At 43.8% G+C, this 21,676-nt stretch overlaps 1 non-coding gene across 1 annotated transcript; it reads left to right on the top strand.

Annotated features, from left to right (window-relative positions):
* Positions 1 to 479: 479 nt before the first annotated feature.
* On the top strand, positions 480 to 554 carry Trnas-cga (transfer RNA serine (anticodon CGA)). Its single transcript has one exon. It is a non-coding gene; the product is annotated as a tRNA-Ser (tRNA).
* Positions 555 to 21,676: the final 21,122 nt, after the last annotated feature.

Here is a 21,676-nt window from a genome sequence, read left to right as displayed (position 1 = left end):
TACAGAGGGTACGTAAGCCTCTGACCGAACACGCTGAGCTACCGTGCCGGCACCAACTGAGCTACCCAAACACGACTCACGCCCCGTCCTCACAGCTTTACTTATGCCAGTACCTCGTCTCCTACCTTCCAAACTTTACAGAAGCTCTCCTGCGAACCCTGCAGAACTAGCACTCCTGATAGAAAGGATATTGCGGAGACATGGCTTAGCCACAGCCTGGGGGATGTTTCCAGAATCAGATTTCCACTCTGCAGCGGAGTGTTCGCTGATATGAAACTTCCTGGCAGATTAAAACTGTGTGCCGGACCGAGACTCGAACTCGGGACTCCCCCTGGCTGTGGCTAAGCCATGTCTCCGCAATACCCTTTCTTTCAGGAGTGCTAGTTCTGCAGGGTTCGCAGGAGAGCTTCTGTAAAGTTTGCAAGGTAGGAGACGAGGTACTGGCAGAAGTAAAGCTGTGAGGACGAGGCGTGAGTCGTGCCTGGGTAGCTCAGTTGGTAGAGCACTTGCCCGCGAAAGGCAAAGGTCCCGAGTTCGAGTCTCGGTCCGGCACACAGTTTTAATCTGCCAGGAAGTTTCATATAAGCGCACACTTCGCTGCAGAGTGAAAATCTCATTCAGGAAACTGGATAATACTTCGGAAACTCTGAAAATCTTGGACGCCGCAGAGAGGAACGAGGAAGCGTTATGATGGAAATCACGCAGACTGGGTGGTTTCTGAGGATTTTTACTCCGACAGTACCATTGTATGTGTCCCCAATTAACAGGCATAGGTATTTCCTCGCAAACTTTCCGCACAGGACGACAAAAGACTAAAATATGATTGGTCGGCTTTTGCAAGAATCTGTAGAGAGCGAGAATATTCAGTGGTTTCAAGAATATGATTCGCTTTCTGCAGTTACGAGGAAGGGGAGCCGAGCTTTGCTGGGAAGGCAGTGGAGAAGAGAAAGAAGTCTTCCGTTTTGAGTGCTTGTGTCTGACGGTCGCTCTTTATCAACTTTGTTGCTACAGACGGACTTGTTGTCTTTGCTCTCAGAAGATTTTATAGTTAGAGCGGTTAGGCACTGTACGGTTGCGAACTTATACGATTGTGGACTTCGCCTCTGGGTAGGGAGTCGTCTTTGAGTACGCAGCGTTCAGTGATTGAGAGCACTTTTTCTGTCTATACTCACATAGAGCCGTCATCTGAATTCTGTCCCTGTGGCTGGGAGTTTGCGCTTCTCGTCTGTAGAACACAGAGAGGGGAAGACCATATTAGGTTATACTAGTGAGAGGACCGACGTCTGCCGTCCTAGTTTTTAAAAGAGTTTTTTTATTTTGTGGCTGGAGTTCTTCCGTCGTTGCGGACGTGTACGAGAATCATCACTCCGACACACTGGACGCAGTACATACGGGGATATTCCTAATTGCTTCGGCTTATTAGGGCTGTAAAGCTAAACAGGTGTGATCACATAAGTTTTATTTCCACTGGGGCTGCACACAACTGTAGATCATCTTTGAAAGTATTGTGTTCCAGTGTTTGGTACTTAGATGATGCCAGTCATCTCGCGTTATTTATATTACATCACGTAGCCATAAGAAAAGGGTGCAGATTTGGACAGTTGATCAGTCATATTAGTTAAAAAAACTTTTTTTTGTCTCTTTACATCCATTGGACGTTGATATAAAAACATTTGTAATTTATAAAAGGGGTTTTACTCTACAATAAATATATGAGCAGAATCAACATTTATCATTTTGTAGTTACTAGTTTCCTTAATCATTCACTTATGTTTATGTTGTAATTTATAAAGAGCAAGAAGGAGGAGATATTATCCTAAGATTTATTTCAGGAGATAGTCAGACAGGGCCAAATCTTAATTTTCGCGGTCAGTATTTTCCTTTGCTCACATTCATTTTACACCCGCCTGGAGTAGCATTTCGTCCCCATTTCATTCCGCGGCGATGTTCGGGAACAGAGTAAGACAGCATTTAGATTGACGCCTGATTTTGTTGTTGAGGTTCCTGATGGGTAACCTCAACTATTTTTATCGGTTGGCTATTGTATCTCGCTTGATGCTGCTGGCGTTGCCAACCGGGAGGCGGCTGTGAAAAATTTTTCCGACGGCGGCATCCGAAAATTAGGCTGCAGCTGAGTTCCGGTTTGGTTTTGGGTTTGGCTTTGCCCCCTAGTATCCCTGATTTTGCGAATCTCTGTTATTCTGATACCAGGGGCTACATCTGTGGCTATTATTTTTGTTTCGAGGCACAAATCCGGAACCGTTCCGTGCCCGCCAGTAGGCGTGGCACCGTCCCAGCGTGATTCCTACCATTGTTGTCCGCGTTATGTTGCAATCCGACACTGCGGTTTCCGTTCATACTTTCACGTCTTCTTGAATTAAATCGAGCGAACCTAACACAAATAAACTGTTTTCCAAAGTGTCTTCGAGCACGTATATTAGCTTTTCCCGAATATTGATTGGCAATTTGCGTTTTAAAATTCCTGCATCTCTGTCTGATTCTGGATTGTCCAAGTACCGTGTCCTTCAAAAGTATATTTCAAAATATTTTCAAAGACTTCCTTACCTGACTTTGTAAGACTCCGGGTTGAATATTTAAGGTCTTAGACGTTCTTGGATATATGGTTACCATTATCTGTTTAAGAATGCCAGTTCTACATTTTACACGTCGACCGCGATTCTGACGTTGCCGCGGCCCATAACGCGGTTTCACCCTGCATGTAAGAGACGCTATACGGAATTTTCTGTCTTTCGTTCCACGTCTTTGGCAATGTTGTTGTTGTTGTGGTCTTCAGTCCTGAGACTGGTTTGATGCAGCTCTCCATGCTACTCTATCCTGTGCAAGCTTCTTCATCTCCCAGTACCTACTGCAACCTACATCCTTCTGAATCTGCTTAGTATATTGATCTCTTGGTCTCCCTCTACGATTTTTACCCTCCACGCTGCCCTCCAATACTAAATTTGTGATCCCTTGATGCCTCAAAACATGTCCTACCAACCGATCCCTTCTTCTATTCAAGTTGTGCCACAAACTTCTCTTCTCCCCAATCCTATTCAATACCTCCTCATTAGTTACGTGATCTACCCACCTTATCTTCAGCATTCTTCTGTAGCACCACATTTCGAAAGCTTCTATTCTCTTCTTGTCCAAAGTGGTTATCGTCCATGTTTCACTTCCATACATGGCTACACTCCATACAAATACTTTGAGAATCGACTTCCTGACACTTAAATCTATACTCGATGTTAACAAATTTCTCTTCTTCAGAAACTATTTCCTTGCCATTGCCAGTCTACATTTTATATCCTCTCTACTTCGACCATCATCAGTTATTTTCCTCCCTAAATAGCAAAACTCCTTTACTACTTTAAGTGCCTCATTTGCTAATCTAATCCCCTCAGCATCACCCGATTTAATTTGACTACATTCCATTATCATCGTTTTGCTTTTGTTGATGTTCATCTTATATCCCCCTTTCAAGACACTGTCCATTCCGTTCAACTGCTCTTCCAAGTCCTTTGCTGTCTTTGACAGAATTACAATGTCATCGGCGAACCTCAAAGTTTTTATTTCTTCTCCATGAATTTTAATACCTACTCCGAATTTTTCTTTTGTTTCCTTTACTGCTTGCTCAATATACAGATGGAATAACATCAACATCGGGGGAGGCTACAACCCTGTCTCACTCCTTTCCCAACCACTGCTTCCCTTTCATGCCCCTCGACTCTTATAACTACCATCTGGTTTCTGTACAAATTGTAAATAGCCTTTCGCTCCCTGTATTTTACCCCTGCCACCTTCAGAATTTGAAAGAGAGTATTCCAGTTAACGTTGTCAAAAGCTTTCTCTAAGTCTACAAATGCTAGAAACGTAGGTTTGCCTTTTCTTAATCTTTGTTCTAAGCTAAGTCGTAAGGTTAGTATTGCCTCACGTGTTCCAACATTTCCACGGAATCCAAACTGATCTTCCCCGAGGTCCGCTTCTACCAGTTTTTCCATTCGTCTGTAAAGAATTCGCGTTAGTAATTTGCAGCTGTGACTTATTAAACTGATAGTTCGGTAATTTTCACATCTGCCAACACCTGCTTTCTTTGGGATTGGAATTATCACATTCTTCTTGAAGTCTGTGGGTATTTCGCCTGTCTCATACATCTTGCTCACCAGATGGTAGAGTTTTGTCATGACTGGCTCTCCCAAGGCCATCAGTAGTTCTAATGGAATGTTGTCTACTCCCGGGGCCTTGTTTCGACTCAGGTCCTTCAGTGCTCTGTCAAACTCTTCACGCAGTATCTTATCTCCCATTTCATCTTCATCTACATCCTCTTCCATTTCCATAATATTGTCCTCAAGTACATCGCCCTTGTATAAACCCTCTATATACTCCTTCCACCTTTCTGCCTTCCCTTCTTTGCTTAGAACTGGGTTGCCATCTGAGCTCTTGATATTCATACAAGTGGTTCTCTTCTCTCCGAAGGTCTCTTTAATTTTCCTGTAGGCAGTATCTATCTTACCCCTAGTGAGACTAGCCTCTACATCCTTACATTTGTCCTCTAGCCATCTCTGCTTAGCTATTTTGCACTTCCTGTCGATCTCATTTTTGAGACGTTTGTATTCCTTTTTGCCTGCTTCATTTACTGCATTTTTATATTTTCTCCTTTCATCAATTAAATTCAATATTTCTTCTGTTACCCAAGGATTTCTACTAGCCCTCGTCTTTTTATCTACTTGATCCTCTGCTGCCTTCACTACTTCATCTCTCAAAGCTACCCATTCTTCTTCTACTGTATTTCTTTCCCCATTCCTGTCAATTGTTCCCTTATGCTCTCCCTGAAACTCTCTACAACCTCTGGTTCTTTCAGTTTATCCAGGTCCCATCTCCTTAAATTCCCACCTTTTTGCAGTTTCTTCAGTTTCAATCTGCAGTTCATAACCAATAGATTGTGGTCAGAATCCACATCTGCCCCTGGAAATGTCTTACAATTTAAAACCTGGTTCCTAAATCTCTGCCTTACCATTATATAATCTATCTGATACCTTTTAGTATCTCCAGGATTCTTCCAGGTATACAACCTCCTTTTATGATTCTTGAACCAAGTGTTAGCTATGATTAAGTTATGCTCTGTGCAAAATTCTACAAGGCGGCTTCCTCTTTCATTTCTTCCCCCCCAATCCATATTCACCTACTATGTTTCCTTCTCTCCCTTTTCCTACTGACGAATTCCAGTCACCCATGACTATTAAATTTTCGTCTCCCTTCACTACCTGAATAATTTCTTTTATCTCGTCATACATTTCATCAATTTCTTCATCATCTGCAGAGCTAGTTGGCATATAAACTTGTACTACTGTAGTAGGCATGGACTTTGTGTCTATCTTGGCCACAATAATGCGTTCACTATGCTGCTTGTAGTAGCTAACCCGCACTCCTATTTTTTTTTATTATTATTAAACCTACTCCTGCATTACCCCTATTTGATTTTGTATTTATAACCCTGTAAACACCTGACCAAAAGTCTTGTTCCTCCTGCAGCCGAACTTCATAATTCCCACTATATCTAACTTTAACCTATCCATTTCCCTTTTTAAATTTTCTAACCTACCTGCCCGATTAAGGGATCTGACATTCCACGCTCCGATCCGTAGAATGCCAGTTTTCTTTCTCCTGATAACGACGTCCTCTTGATTAGCCCCGCCCGGAGATCCGAATGGGGGACTATTTTACCTCCGGAATATTTTACCCAAGAGGACGCCATCATCATTTAATCATACAGTAAAGCTGCATGTCCTCGGGAAAAATTACGGCTGTAGTTTTCCCTTGCTTTCAGCCGTTCGCAGTACCAGCACAGCAAGGTCGTTTTGGTTAATGTTACAAGGCCAGATCAGTCAATCATCCAGACTGTTGCCCCTGCAACTACTGAAAAGGCTGCTGCCCCTCTTCAGAAACCACATGTTTGTCTGGCCTCTCAACAGATACCCCTCCGTTGTGGTTGCACCTACGGTACGGCCATCTGTATTGCTGAGGCACGCAAGCCTCCCCACCAACGGCAAGGTCCATGGTTCATTGGGGGTCTTTGGCAATATGCGCTTAAAACTGCATATAAATATCACCGGATGTGATGTGGGAAGTTCCTTCTGAAATAAACACCTGAAACTGCCTCTGCTTAGGAAGTCTTCCTTCCAAAAGCACGTCTTCTGACGTCCGTTCTGTGCCCGCAGAATCGTAGCTGCATCCTTCGCATCTACCATGAGACCGTATTTCATTTTTTCTTCCGTGTTGTACATCGTTACATTCCCGTACGTTTGCGGCATGTACATGGGCGTTTGTATTGTCTCACAATACAAGTTAACAACTCCTCCGATCTGTTGTTTGAGGTCGGTTACTTGAGAGTTAACATAGTTGCACCGTTGGACTAAACCTTCCGCTAAAATTTTCCGTATTTCGCCAATGTCTGTTCGAATAGTTTCGTCTGCAGTTCCTGGTTCGGGCACAATTCCCGCGCTTATTCCTCTCACCGCAGAACTTATTTCTTGTTCGGTCTTTCTCGTTATTTCCGTATCTTTTTTTTTAGAAACCCATTCCTAAAATTCTTCATCACATTTTTCTGCCTGAGCAGTCAGATCTTGTGTCACCTTCTGACCCTCTTGAAGAGAAAATTTATTCAGACCTTGTGTCACCTTCTGACCCTCTTCAAGAGAAAATTTATTCACCTCGCTAGGGAGGTTCGAGACTTTAGTCTCTTTTTCATACAGCTTGTCTTTCATTTTTGTGGCATAATCTGATAATTTATTTACAATATCGGGCATCTCGCGGTACGTCAAGGTCGAATTTGAAATTTCTGTTTTGACTTCGTCCAATGTCGTAGCCACCCGTGTATTTATAGCTTCCACTACAGCTTCGAACTTTGTATCAAGTCGTATGCACTGATATTTCGTGATTGAGATATTTTGCTGTTTTAAATTTTTGGATTGTTCTCTGATTTTTTCGGGTACTTTCGGATTGCTGTCTGAATTTATTTTCAGTTTCATCAGATTGTTTTTTAGAAATAACTTTGTTGCAGAAAATTTTCTGACTTTTCTCTTTATTTATTTTCGATGATTTCAGATATCGTATTAATTCCCTCAATCAAATGGTCTTATGGGGAAGCTGACTGTTCTAGCGGCATGACCATTTGGCCAATTTGCAATTGTACATCTACTCCTTCAAACAAGGAATCTACATTTTTTAGTCCAGATTCTGATGTTTCTGGATGAGAATCAGCCTACCGTTCAATCGGCTCGACTTAGTGTCGCCATCGACTGCGGGCTGATTGTCTTGTTCCTGATTTCTGTCCATGTTTTCTCGCTTCCAGATTTTTGTCTTAAACACACAATAAATCACAGAAGTTAGAATTATTTGCACAAATCGAAATAATTAAACCCTTATAAAAACAAAAAATACACAAACACTTTAGAAAAGTAATTTACACCTGCGAAAGACAAGATGGACGCGTAATTATACACTCCTGGAAATTGAAATAAGAACACCGTGAATTCATTGTCCCAGGAAGGGGAAACTTTATTGACACATTCCTGGGGTCAGATACATCACATGATCACACTGACAGAACCACAGGCACATAGACACAGGCAACAGAGCATGCACAATGTTGGCACTAGTACAGTGTATATCCACCTTTCGCAGCAATGCAGGCTGCTATTCTCCCATGGAGACGATCGTAGAGATGCTGGATGTAGTCCTGTGGAACGGCTTGCCATGCCGTTTCCACCTGGCGCCTCAGTTGGACCAGCGTTCGTGCTGGACGTGCAGACCGCGTGAGACGACGCTTCATCCAGTCCCAAACATGCTCAATGGGGGACAGATCCGGAGATCTTGCTGGCCAGGGTAGTTGACTTACACCTTCTAGAGCACGTTGGGTGGCACGGGATACATGCGGACGTGCATTGTCCTGTTGGAACAGCAAGTTCCCTTGCCGGTCTAGGAATGGTAGAACGATGGGTTCGATGACGGTTTGGATGTACCGTGCACTATTCAGTGTCCCCTCGACGATCACCAGTGGTGTACGGCCAGTGTAGGAGATCGCTCCCCACACCATGATGCCGGGTGTTGGCCCTGTGTGCCTCGGTCGTATGCAGTCCTGATTGTGGCGCTCACCTGCACGGCGCCAAACACGCATACGACCATCATTGGCACCAAGGCAGAAGCGACTCTCATCGCTGAAGACGACACGTCTCCATTCGTCCCTCCATTCACGCCTGTCGAGACACCACTGGAGGCGGGCTGCACGATGCTGGGGCGTGAGCGGAAGACGGCCTAACGGTGTGCGGGACCGTAGCCCAGCTTCATGGAGACGGTTGCGAATGGTCCTCGCCGATACCCCAGGAGCAACAGTGTCCCTAATTTGCTGGGAAGTGGCGGTGCGGTCCCCTACGGCACTGCGTAGGATCCTACGGTCTTGGCGTGCATCCGTGCGTCGCTGCGGTCCGGTCCCAGGTCGACGGGCACGTGCACCTTCCGCCGACCACTGGCGACAACATCGATGTACTGTGGAGACCTCACGCCCCACGTGTTGAGCAATTCGGCGGTACGTCCACCCGGCCTCCCGCATGCCCACTATACGCCCTCGCTCAAAGTCCGTCAGCTGCACATACGGTTCACGTCCACGCTGTCGCGGCATGCTACCAGTGTTAAAGACTGCGATGGAGCTCCGTATGCCACGGCAAACTGGCTGACACTGACGGCGGCGGTGCACAAATGCTGCGCAGCAAGCGCCATTCGACGGCCAACACCGCGGTTCCTGGTGTGTCCGCTGTGCCGTGCGTGTGATCATTGCTTGTACAGCCCTCTCGCAGTGTCCGGAGCAAGTATGGTGGGTCTGACACACCGGTGTCAATGTGTTCTTTTTTCCATTTCCAGGAGTGTAGAAGCAGCCGAATCATTAACTGTCCATCCCTCCGGCACGCTTTGCGAGAGCAGCCATATAGGAAACTTCTGATACAATAAAGCTTTATAAGTGAATCATGTACATCTGGTAGTTAATGAGCCACACGTTAAATACGCGAATTATGAAAGAAGTTTCCGAGATGCAAAGGCCGGCTAGGAATGCTGGCGTCCGTTACCTTTTCTACACCATGGCGTGTAAGGAATGAAATGATTTCTCGGATATGCATCGGTTAACATTCAGTTTCCATCCGTAAGTAGTATCCCAAGATTTGTAGATTAATTCATCCGTCCGCAGACTGGATACATGAAAAAGAAAACAAACGTATGTAATTCGTGTGTGATGATTTTTACGCGCCCCACGCTGGGCACCAAAATGACGCATCTGCTCACGCATTACTAAAATTAATCATAGTTTGACTTTAAAAATAAATCGGAATTGGTCAACGGAAAGAAAAGTGTTGAAATTAACTCGAGCAGATAGCCATTCTTGATTGTGGATACATCTTTGTTAGTGGCCAAATCGACTTCTAGAAAAATACTATAAAATCTAGAAAATATTACATCTTTCAATACCACTATGAGTTTAGCGGAGTCTGAATCTGTTATTTACGTGCAAAATGGAATCATAGCTCGGAGACTGCGGCCAGATCATTTAAGGCTCCACTCTTGCATTCAAGTTTGAAAAATGCTTCGTGATGATCCGCAATTACTTTTATGGATGCTGTAGCAACTTACAGATGAGTAAATGGCAGAATACTAATTGTATTCGGCCATTGTGTCTCCACGCCACAATCCGTTAAATTCGCATTGGTCATGTAGGCCCATCATATATCTATTAGGAGAACTGTTAAAATGAGAACTCATGAGACTTAACTAATTTACATTAATTTATTTTCAAATGGCTGTTCGGATAATACATGACGGTTACATCACATTTGTCTACAGACATGAAAGATTAAATAATGATAGGCATGGAACACAGCTGTAGTGCGTCCTGTCCGTATAACGTCTAACAGACAAGAGATAAAAATTCGAGCAGGAGTGGTCTTTACTTACTTTCAAAAACAAAAAAACGTGTTACAGTGGAACGCAGTGAGCCGCAGGCTGACTGCCACTGTATCTTTTAAATATTATTTACGAAATAATAATTACATTTCACAAAATTAATTCGTGTGAGTTATTTAGATTTGAAACTATTTACACTAAATAAAGGGATAAGTGCACATTTTTGTTCTTTCCGTCGCTTTTGCGGAGTTAAATTTACATGAAATTACGTGGATCTGTCCATGTAATACTTCAGCCTCTTTACTTCCGCGCCGTCAGTTATTTTACTGTACAAACAGCGTAACTCCTTCTTCTTGTAGTGTCATTTTCTAAACCAGTTCCTTCGAAATACTTAAATCGACAACATTATGCTATCCTTGCTTTAACTCTCTTAATATTCATCTAATCTTCGAAGTCCTGTGCCATCTCCGACAAAATTACATTTTCATCAGCAAATCTCAGTATCCTATTACTTCTCCCTGAGCTTCAATCCCTTTTCTGTATTACCCCAGATTCCCTTACTTCATGCTTTGCCTACGGATTTAGTAACATGGAAATAGGCTACTACCCTGTCTTACTCCCTTCACACCTATTGCCCCCCCCCCCCCTTTTCCGTATAACATGTATTGCCGTTTTTAGAACGTGTACGATCGAAAGCACCCTTATGTACGCTGATACGCTGTCCACTCTACACACTCGGGTGTCCACGGTGATAAAGTAGGACGTACGAAAACGAAGAAAGTAATCTTAAGTAATTTTCACTTATTTTAGAAAGTGCTGGATATCCTCATAAGTTCCGCGAAGCAGAGGTAATCTCTTTTGTCATGTTTATGCCCGCGATCTCCCTGGGGCACCGCCTTGCCGCGGGAGTAGGTGCCTAGCGAGCGCCGGTAAGCCCCGGCCGCGTCCTAAGGAGCTGGGAGTAATGTGTGGGGCGGCGCCAGTTTGTGGGGGCGGGCTTAGGGCGGCGGTCTTAGGGCGGTCCCCACCAGCCGTTTTAAACTGCCGGCCGGTTTTAAACGGCCCCGCCAGGTCTTAGCCGTGCGGGATGCTCGCCGCACGCTCCGCCTTGCCGGAGGCCGGGGGCAACTTCAGCAGGTGGCGCTGACCGCCATTATGGACGGTATTTACTTGCTGCTCCGCTATTCCGGAACTCGTTTAGTGCTCATTTAACTTCACGTGTCGGGATAAATCTGCTAATTCCTCTTTGGTTAGCTGTTACCTAATGGCCTCCTAATTACGTGGCGCGAGCTCATTTGCTGCGGCTTATACGCGCCGGGGCCCGGACTCACCTCGCCCGCTCTGGCCTGGCTTCCATTCACGAGAATTAAATTGCGAGCTTACGCCGTGGACATCGCCACCGACGAATAACTGACACACACCTACAGGGTTTCCGCTTTTGTTAGCTCTGCGGAAGCTGTGCACCAGTTCTCCTAAAACGGCGATGGACATAATATTCTTTCTAAAGGAAGTACCCCGCTATTCGCCTTAATCGTTTAGGATACCACGAGAAACCTAACCATGGAAGGGTGAACACGGATTTGAACTCCTCACCACCAAATGCATGTATAGTGCGCTGTCCACTGCGCCACCTTCTTCAATCCTGAGAGAAAGAGAACAGTTCCAGAGCGATACGTGACACAAGCTTCTGTTTAAAGTTCTCTGTTGTTTATGACATACCCAATCAAAATTCTACATTTTTTGTAAGAAAATGCACAATTTATTCATTTTTCTGATGATCTATGTATCTCTGTGAATGGTAGTTCCAGTCCTATTGTAAAATATTGTAAAATTATTCCAAATTTTTCACCGAATGCCAGTTTCATGACATTACCTGCAGTGGTTATAGACGTATCACCCAGTCGTGAACTAATATGAAATTGCTGCGATAACACGATACTACGTTGTAAGGATATGGACTGTGGCATATGGAGATCTGGGTCGGTCCAGAAATGTCCACGAGTAGCCGAAGTTGTTAAAGCGACGCTCGCGTTAAGTGGGAAATCCGGGTTCGAGTCTTACTCCCACAAAAATTTTCATATGTCACAACTGGGTAATACATCCATATCTACTGCAGGGGATGTCATGAAATTCGCATTCAGGGAATAATTTGGAATAATATTTCATACAGCTGCTGATCGTTAATTCATATGTAAATACTGCAAAATTAGAAGGTTTTACGTGGAAACAGATAACAATTCAATTCTGACGAGGCACCTCTCACATAACTCCACAAGGTATAAAAATATTCTTCTCGAAAGATGATATAATGGAAATAGATGTTGTGGAAGCTTTGGGAGAACAGATTACTATACTGCTGCAGTTGAGTTAAAAAAAGGTTGACCGTTACTCTTTTTTTATGGTTCGGGAGAAGTGGATCTACTCACATAGGAAACATTTTCAGGATATAGAAACGTGTTCTAAGAATTATAGCTGGTGTTATTTCTACAATATTCTGTTATTGTGATAAAGATTCTAATCACACGCGTTCAGGAATGTACTTTGTCGTTACCAATATGTGATATTTCTCCAAAACCAGGGCAAACCATTAATATAACGCCAACACTAAAGAAAAAGACTTCAAGGACTTACTCATAATACAGCAAAATCTTAAATACGCTGCAATATTCAACATTCCTTAGGCACGTTGTTGTTGTGACGCTCAGTCCGAACACTGACTTAATGCAGCTACGCACGCTTTACAAGTCTCTTCATCTCTCATTACTACTGCACCCTATATCCATCTGAGTAGCTGAACCTGCCTTCTACATTGGTCTCCCTCTATTGTTCTTAACTCCCCTCCCCCTGCCCCCATACCCACACACAAACCTCCATTCACTAACAGTTTCGCTATTCCTTGATGCTTCGAAGTATGTCCCATCAACAGATCCTATTTTATAGTCTAGAAGTTCCACAAATTTATTTTTTGCCCGGTTCGATTCAGAACGTCGCCTTAACTGCTGATCAACTTATCTGACCTTCAGTAGCACCAAACCCCAAAATCTTCTTGTCTGTACTGCTTATTCCTACATTTCACTTACGTTCACGAGGCTAGACGACAAATACTCTCAGAAAATATTCCCTAACAAGTTTCTATCAGACGATAAATTTCTATTTTTCTGAAACGTTCATCTTATTTTTGCTACTTTGCACTTCATATCGTCTCTACGTCAGCTATCATCAGTTATTTTGCTGCTCACATTCAAAAACTCATCAACTACTTTTAGTATTTCACTTGCAAATCAAATTCCCTCACGATTGTCTGATTTAATTCGAGTTCTTTGCACTACCTTTGTTTTACATCATTCATATTTATCTTACAATCGCTTGTCAAGATATGATCAGTTTTATTCAGCTGCTTTCCTAAGTCCTTTGTTGTATCTGTCAGAACTGCAATGTCATCGCCAAACGTCAATGTTTTTTTATTTCTTCTCCCTGAACTTTAATTCCATTTCAAAATTTCTTCTCGGTCTCTATAATTGCTTACTCAATGCACATATTAAAAACCTGTCGCACTCCCTTCTCAGCCACTAATTCCCTTTATATCTTTCGATTCTCATAACCCTAGCCCGCTTTCTCTACAAGTTGTATATATAGCATTTCGCTTCGCATACTTTAACCCTGATAGATTCCAAATTTAAAGGGATGTAGTCCACTCAACACTGTATAAATCGGTTTGCCTTCCTTCATGGTCTCGGAAATATCTTCGAGTCTCTACTGCCTCGTCAGTTCCCGTGTTTCTCCGGAATGCAGACTGGTGTTCCCCGAGGTCGGTTTCTTCTCGTATTTGCATTGTTCCGTAAATGCTTCGAGTCAATATTTTGCAACCGTAAGTTATTAAAGCGATGGTTCGATAATATTTATTAACTTCATCACCCGTTTTCTTTTGAATTGCAGTTACGAGTATTATATTCTTCTTTATGTCATATGGCAGTCAACGGCCTTGCCGCAGTGGTAACAGCAGTTCCCGTCACATCACCGAAGTGAAGCACTGTCGGGCTGGGCTAGCGCTTGGATGGGTGACCATCCGGTCAGCCGAACGCTGGGCGCACTTAGATTTTGCAAGGCAAACTGAGGAGCTGCTTATCTAGTAAATTGACATACGGTCGGGAGAGCGGTGAGCTAGCTACATGCCTCTCCATATCAGCATCCAGTGACGCCTGTGAGCGTAGGATGACACGGTGGCCGGATGGTGCCGCTGGGCTTCTATGGCCTGTTCGGTTGGAATGTTTTTTTTTTTTATGTCAGAGGGTATTTATCCTGATTCGTATATTTTGTACACCAAGTGAAATAGTTTTCTCACAGACTGTTTTCCAAAGGATCTCAACAATTCTGAGTCCTTTTTCAAAGTCTTCTCGCAGTATCGTGTCTTTCATTTTATGCACTGCTATGTCAATGTTCCATCTTACCTTCATTTACTTCGGAGTTCCTTTTGCAACATAGACTTCAATATCATTTCTGCTGTACAGTCCTTCTGTATGTTTCATTCCCCTCCCAGCCTTCCCTTCTTTGCTTAGTACTGCCTGGCAGGCCATCTGACCCCTTGATATTCAGACATCTATTTGCCTTTTCGCGAAAGGTATCTTTATTTTTTGTGTAGGAGACATCTTTCTGTCTCCTAGCCACGCATGCTTCTAAAGCCTTGCATTTTTATTCCCTTTCGCCTCCTTCATTTGCTGCGTTTTTATATTTGCTCCTTTCATTAGTTAACTTGGGTATATCTTGTGTTATCCAAGGGTTTCTTTCGTACTTGTCCTCTTTGCTTGTTTGATTCTCTGCTGTCTTCACGAGTTCCCCTATCAAAGTTCTCCATTCGTAATGTCTAAGGTTACCTCTTAAACTCTTAGCCATATCTGCTTACTTCAATTTATATAGTTCTCATCTCCTTAAATTTTTACGTTTTTGCAGTTTCTTCAGTTTTAGTCTCCAGTTCATGATGAATAAATTGCGATCAGAAACCAGATCCGTACCTAAAAAAATTTAAAATTCCGCTTCTAAATCTCTGTCTTACCATTATACAGTCTTTCAATAAATGATGTGTACAGCGAACCGGTTACATAACATTTATTGTAATAATCATTGATCACCAGCAGGAGTATCGTCTTTAGAGGGAATAAAGCCACCTGTAATGTTTTAAACACACTCCAAAATAAAATTTAAAATAACAAATACATTACAACAGTGAACTGAAGTACATACAAAACTTACAGTACGTTAAAATCGTTAGCATACTTCACGAGCTAAAACGTTCAAGTCAAATAGAAATCATAGATAAGTCCTCGGTGCTATACACCATCACCTACACGTTGAGAATTACTAGTTACGTTATCGGTATTTTAGTATTACACGGATTATGCGTGGAAAACGGTAATGCACAACTGTTTCTAGAATATTCCATTGCAAGTAATACGCTGGTGGAGATGTTTCTCAAGTGTTTACGACAAATAACGTATAAAGACACTTTTTGTGCTGAGTATGCCAATGAAATATCTTGTTAAAAATACTTTACCGCCAACTTACGATGAACAACTACACTCTTATTTAACAGATAAGCCCTTCAGTCACGGTTTTCTTTCGTTATATCGAACTTCATGTCCAAGTATATAATTGAATTCGAAAACGAAAATCATGTATTTCACTAACTATTCTCAACTCTGAAAGAACACGTCTCACATCAACGACACACCGGTTGAAAAATGTGCTAGAGGAAAATGAAAAATCATCCAATTCAACTATTTTCGCAAATAGAGTCTCCATTTCAATCAAGGGTATAGCTTGAATTATCAGAATGAAAAGACAAATGTTTACCTTGGCGTTTAGTATATCAACATGAATTCTTACTTTTCTAATGCGCAAGATAGACTATTAGCACATACGACAGTCGCCTTCTCACAGCAGCAGGCCAAGTCTAAAACATGTTACTTTTCGTCCTTTCCTTATGACAAGAAATTTGATCTCAGATACAGCACTGTTAAATTTCGAAACATGAATTCACTGTAGCAGTAATATTTCTGAAAAGATTGTCACCAGCAAAACACGAAACAACTAGGCTTTCTGACGTGAAAAGGGACGGCTGAGGTGGCCGAGCGGTTCTAGGCGCTTTATTCCGGAACCGCGCTGCTGCTACGGTCGCAGGTTCGAATCCTGCCTCGGGCATGGACTTGTGTGATGTCCTTAGGTTAGTTAGGTTTAAGTAGTTCTAAGTTCTAGGGGACTGATGACCTCAGATGTTAAGTCCCATAGTGCTCAGAGCCATTTGAACCATTTTGAACGTGAAAAGGCATCTGAGCTCTGGCTAATATCAAGAATATAGTTACATTTTACTCCTCTTGAAGATAATAATGTAAAACATCGAAACGCTTAGTGTTATAATAAACAGACGACTGGCGCAGACAAATATTTTATTTAAATATGATCATCAGTCACATTCACCAGGACGCCGCCCTTTACGGACGAGATAACTGATATTAATTCCAGTCTACCCTCTGCCACACACTGTGAGGTGGCTTGGATGTACAAGTAGTGAGAACGTTAAACCCTCCTCTTCCCTCCTCCGTGCCGGCCGCGGTGGTCTCGCGGTTCTAGGCGCGCAGTCCGGAACCGTGCGACTGCTACGGTCGCAGGTTCGAATCCTGCCTCGGGCATGGATGTGTGTGATGTCCTTAGGTTAGTTAGGTTTAAGTAGTTCTAAGTTCTAGGGGACTTATGACCACAGCAGTTGAGTCCCATAGTGCTCAGAGCTATTTTGAACCCTCCTCCGTAGAGCAGTGCTTGGCGATACTACCTTCGAATTAAGCCGTATCCTTCAGTAAATTATCTCAGCTATGCTCAAAGACAATGTTTCATATTGACATTCTGTCACATCAGCCAAGAAGATAATTCCACGCTAGACGGTGAGAATTATGCATGTGCTGCTCTGTAGCACCTGTATTGACAATGCCGACAGTAGTCGACACGTCCCACGCGTTTATCTATAATCCACTTCGTTCCACGCCACATACTAGTGGCTGGCATCACTGTTGGCTTCTACTCTACGGATAAGTACAGTGCTTTATGATTCCGTGTGTTTGTGTACCTTCGCAGGTTTTCTAATTTTAGTATTCCAGTACTCTGATGAGTACAGAGCTACCAACAGAAACTAGGACAGGGCTAATGCTGGTGTACGTCTAGTGAAGAAGATATTAATGCATGCGAGCTGCTATGAATAGCATAGTCAACGCATTGTCATACACAGAGAGACAAAATGCTAACAGTCATCATAATAGTAAACATTTATTTGGATACTAGGTCCGAAGATGGTGAAGACGTTGAAAGAATGTATGATGGGATAAGAGAAATTATTGAACTTGTTAAGGGAACTGAAAATTTAATGGTGAGGGGGCTGGAATTCGATGGTAAGAGAAGGAAAAAAGAACTACAAAAAGTAGGAGGCCACTGCCAGCGAAAAGTGAATGAAAGGTGATACTCCCAAGTAGATTCTTGTAGGGAGCATAATTTTATCATTGCTTTGTCTAAGAATAACCAAAGAAAGTTGTGTACATGGAAGAGACTCCAGAACGTTTCAGATAAATTTAGATATTGATAAGACGGCTATTTTGAAATTAGATTTTACACTGCAAATGGTTTCCATGGGTTGATGCATACTCAAACGATAATTTGTTCACGAGCTGTAGATTACAACTAATGAAACTGCAGTGGCCTACGAAACCTGGATTAATTGAAGAGTATCAAACAGTGGCTCAAATGGTTCAAATGTCTCTGAGCACTATGCGACTTAACTTCTGAGGTCATCAGTTGTCCAGAACTTAGAACTAATTAAACCTAAGGAGATTACACACATCCATGCCGGAGGCAGGATTCGAACCTGCGACCGGAGCGGTCGCTCGGTTCCAGACTGTAGCGCCTATAAACGCACGGCCACTCCGGCCCGCAGTATCAAACAGTCAAAAAGACGAGGTCCAGTACAATTCCTTGCATAAAACCTGAGGTACTAAATTTAATAGACGAAAGGAGAAAGTAGAATAACAGAAAATGAAGCAAATAAAAGCGTATACAGGTATCTAAGATGTGAGAGTGACAAAAAGTACAAAATGGCAAAGAAGGTATAGGTAGGGGAGAAATTAAAACTATACAAGCATGCATGTGTATGGGACAGGTAGAAGCAAGCTGTAGGAAAATTCAAGAAGCCAATAGAGAAAAGAGCTCGGATGGCAAGCCAGCACTAAACCATAAGGGAAAGATGAACGGTGGAACGAATGTAGAGAAAGGCTGTGCAGAGGGAACGAACTTGGTCCTTCCGACAGAAGACAACAACAGCCACAACTGCATACAAGTAATAAAGTGCTGCTTGCTCGTGGGCCGCCCCCCTGCTATTCGGGCGCCGGCGGGGTGAGTGACCCGGTGACACAGAGGCGGCGCTCCATTAATCTCTGTTAGCGGCCGGCCTCCGCCTCCGCCTCCGCCTCCGCCTCCGCCACCACTGGCGCTGCCATCAGCTACCGGCTGCCGGCAGCCGCTATTCTTCGCCCGCCGCCCGCTGCTAATTGGCCGCTCACCTTCCGCTCCCTCTGACCTGCCGGACCCTCTCCCTCACCCGTGCAGCTCCGCCGCTAACGCTCAGCACCAGCGGTTAACTGAAACACAACACCACTAACGTCGACTAGAAGCCAAAATTTCAGTCTTTCAGCGAGTGGTCTTCTCCAGTATACCGTAGCTACAGGTACCCACAGACAAGAGAAATGAGAGCAGCATCTGAATCTGCTTATCTGCACCCGCATATATACGAGGTGCGACAATAAAGTAATGAGACTGTTTTCTTTGCAAGATGTGGCAACCCTGCAGGCTTGCGTAGGTACAATATATTTGACCTTTGTCTATAAGCTGCTTCTAGTCCAAGCGGCATATCGATGCAACTGCTCAGTCGTGAGTTGTGCTGCAATAAGTTAACATGTGTTTGTGTCTCTCGTCACGGAAATGGAACCGCATAATATTGCGCAACGGTATGCCATTTCTTTTTGCTTTAAATTGGATGAAAACGTGACAACAACGTACGGTAAGCTTCAAAATGGCTCTGAGCACTATGGGACTTAACTTCTGAGGTCATCAGTCCCCTAGAACTTAGAACTACATAAACCTAACTAACCTAAGGACATCACACACATCCATGCCTGAGGCAGGATTCGAACCTGCGACCGTAGCAGTCGCGCGGTTCCAGACTGAAGCGCCTAGAACCGCTCGGCCACACCGGCCGGCTTACGGTAAGCTTCACAAGGCTTTTGGAGAGGAGGTTATGTCAAGAGCTCAAGTTTTTCGTTGGCACGAAATGATAGTAAGTGAAGGCAGAACGAATGTTGAAGATGAAGACCGCAGGGGACGACCATCAACCTCACGGACGGATGTCAACTTGGCCAGGGTCCGTGAACTCGTATGATCTGATCGAAGATTATCCGTGAAAATGATTGCAGAAGAACATCAGTCGACAAACGGTTAGTCTAATAATAACTGAAGATCTTGGTATGAGAAAGATTTGTCCAAAAATGGTCCCCAAAAATCTTACACCACAACAGCGAGAATCACGGGAAAATGTGGCAGCCGATGTGTTAAACGGAAATCAATCCAGAACTGTTGAGCCGTGTTATCACTAGTGATGAAAGTTGGTTTTTTCAGAACGATCCAGAGACAAAACGCGAAAGTTCGCAATGGTGCTCAAAAGGGATCACTCAGACCAAAACAAGCTCGCATGTCAAAGTCAAATTGTTCATAAAGAGTGGGTGCCTCCTGGACAAACACTTAACCAATATTACTACAAATAAATTTTAGAAAGGCTTCTTAAAAGAGTTATCCGTGCCAACATTTCTGATAATTGGATTCTGCATCACGATAATGCGTCGTCCCATACTGCTCTGTCAGTACAGCAATTTTTAATTTGAAAACAAATTTCAGTACTACGACAGTCACCTTATTCACCAGATTTCGCTCCGTGCGACATTTTTCTATTTCCAGGAGTCAAAACGGCGGTCAAGGGACACCATTTTGAAACAACGCAAGATGTCCAAAAAACTGTGACGAGGATATTGGAGGATATTACAGAAGATGAGTTCCAGAAATGTTACCATCAATAGCAGATGCGCTGGAAAAAGTGTGTGCAATCACAAGGGAACTTCCTTGAAGGAGAGAACACTAAACATGACTAAAACGGTAAGCAACATTTTTTTTCACTCTCATTACTTTATTGTCGCACGTCGTATATTTCAATCCAATCTCCGGACGTTAAAATATTGTAGGCCATTTGAATCCGTTCGCTACGACGGAGCTCTGCTGGGGAGGTAGTTCATGGCGTAACTTTTCGTCTTCCGAAGTCGCGCTACAAAACATAAATTGCATTGATTAAGATCATAGAGCTCATTCAGGACCTCTTTTAGTATAACTAAGTCCTTCATATGTTGATAGGTTCCATAAGTTACTTATTCAGCCTCCAGAAAATTCAAAGTAACCTTCGGTGAAATTAAAAACAATGGCGATAACATTAAGAGTATGACGGAAATTCCACTGTTAAACGCAGAGGGAAGAGCGGATAGGTGGAAAGTGTACATTAAGGGCCTCTCTGTGGGGGGGGGGGGGGGGGAGGGACTTGTCTGATGATGTGATAAAAGAAGAAACAGAACTCGATAGGGAGAATGAGACAGAAGGGGTGAATAACATTCCATTGGAATTTCTAAAATAATTGGGAGAAGTGGCAGCAAAATGACTATTCACGTTGTTGTGCATTATGTATGAGATTGGCGATATGGCATCAGACTTTCAGAAAGCCACATACACTCCTGGAAATTGCAATAAGAACACCGTGAATTCATTGTCCCAGGAAGGGGAAACTTTATTGACACATTCCTGGGGTCAGATACATCACATGATCACACTGACAGAACCACAGGCACATAGACACAGGCAACAGAGCATGCACAATGTCGGCACTAGTACAGTGTATATCCACCTTTCGCAGCAATGCAGGCTGCTATTCTCCCATGGAGACGATCGTAGAGATGCTGGATGTAGTCCTGTGGAACGGCTTGCCATGCCATTTCCACCTGGCGCCTCAGTTGGACCAGCGTTCGTGCTGGACGTGCAGACCGCGTGAGACGACGCTTCATCCAGTCCCAAACATGCTCAATGGGGGACAGATCCGGAGATCTTGCTGGCCAGGGTAGTTGACTTACACCTTCTAGAGCACGTTGGGTGCCACGGGATACATGCGGACGTGCATTGTCCTGTTGGAACAGCAAGTTCCCTTGCCGGTCTAGGAATGGTAGAACGATGGGTTCGATGACGGTTTGGATGTACCGTGCACTATTCAGTGTCCCCTCGACGATCACCAGTGGTGTACGGCCAGTGTAGAAGATCGGTCCCCACACCATGATGCCGGGTGTTGGCCCTGTGTGCCTCGGTCGTATGCAGTCCTGATTGTGGCGCTCACCTGCACGGCGCCAAACACGCATACGACCATCATTGGCACCAAGGCAGAAGCGACTCTCATCGCTGAAGACGACACGTCTCCATTCGTCCCTCCATTCACGCCTGTCGCGACACCACTGGAGGCGGGCTGCACGATGTTGGGGCGTGAGCGGAAGACGGCCTAACGGTGTGCGGGACCGTAGCCCAGCTTCATGGAGACGGTTGCGAATGGTCCTCGCCGATA

Source organism: Schistocerca nitens, chromosome 1 (assembly GCF_023898315.1).
Source record: "Schistocerca nitens isolate TAMUIC-IGC-003100 chromosome 1, iqSchNite1.1, whole genome shotgun sequence".
NCBI lineage: Eukaryota > Metazoa > Arthropoda > Insecta > Orthoptera > Acrididae > Schistocerca > Schistocerca nitens.
The sequence above is the reverse complement of the archived record's forward strand: the minus strand, read 5'-3'. Positions and strand labels throughout refer to the sequence as shown.